Below are 832 nucleotides of genomic sequence, written 5' to 3' on the forward strand. Positions count from 1 at the left end.
AAAACCCAAATTCATTCTATATGGTTCATCAGTTCTTTGTATTTGTTTGAAGGTGGCTGTCCTTGCTATTCACTGCTGCTTTAAATGTATCAGCCAGTGATTATTCCTATTATACCTATGGCTGACTGCAAATTCTCCTACACAGTAGGAAATATTAAACACATACCTCTTAAAGACTTGAGAATTGCATTGAATGTAACAAGGCGAATAATATGAAGTGTTTATTGTATTTAAAATTCTTTAAAGATATCTAATTCTGGGCACCACTGCATCCCTACACACAGTTGAAAAAAAATTCCATTCTGTTAACATTTGATTATAAGTTTTCACGCAATACACAAAAAACCCCTCTGTGCTTCTTGTAAAGAACAAAAAAGATACACAACAGTTAAGCGTAAAGATCACAGGCAATAGCATTCAAACATGGATGTGGGTAGAGAAAGGAGTACCTGGCATGAGTACCTGCTTAGTTTGACTGAATCCTTGATTTTTAATTTGGCTTTTCATGGGCCGCTCACAACACCAACGCTGTGTGAGGTATGGTAGTCAGCTGCAATAATTCATAAACCCTACACTTCCATCAATCCAATGCTACTGGCTCTCGAGTTACAGAACAAACTGCATTAGAATGCAAGGCAATAAAGCAAAAAACTAGAAACATCCTTGACAAAGAAATACTAGCAGTTTAATTAAAACAAAGTAGTCCAACATGTGCCTCAGAAATATTTAAGTTTTTAAAGCATATGTCTCTGCCAATGTACCAACACAAGATGGACTTAATACCAAAAAGAAAAAAAAAAACAGTTCAACCTTTTTATTAAAAAAAAAAACA

This window comes from Balaenoptera musculus, chromosome 20 (assembly GCF_009873245.2).
Source record: "Balaenoptera musculus isolate JJ_BM4_2016_0621 chromosome 20, mBalMus1.pri.v3, whole genome shotgun sequence".
NCBI classification, from domain to species: domain Eukaryota; kingdom Metazoa; phylum Chordata; class Mammalia; order Artiodactyla; family Balaenopteridae; genus Balaenoptera; species Balaenoptera musculus.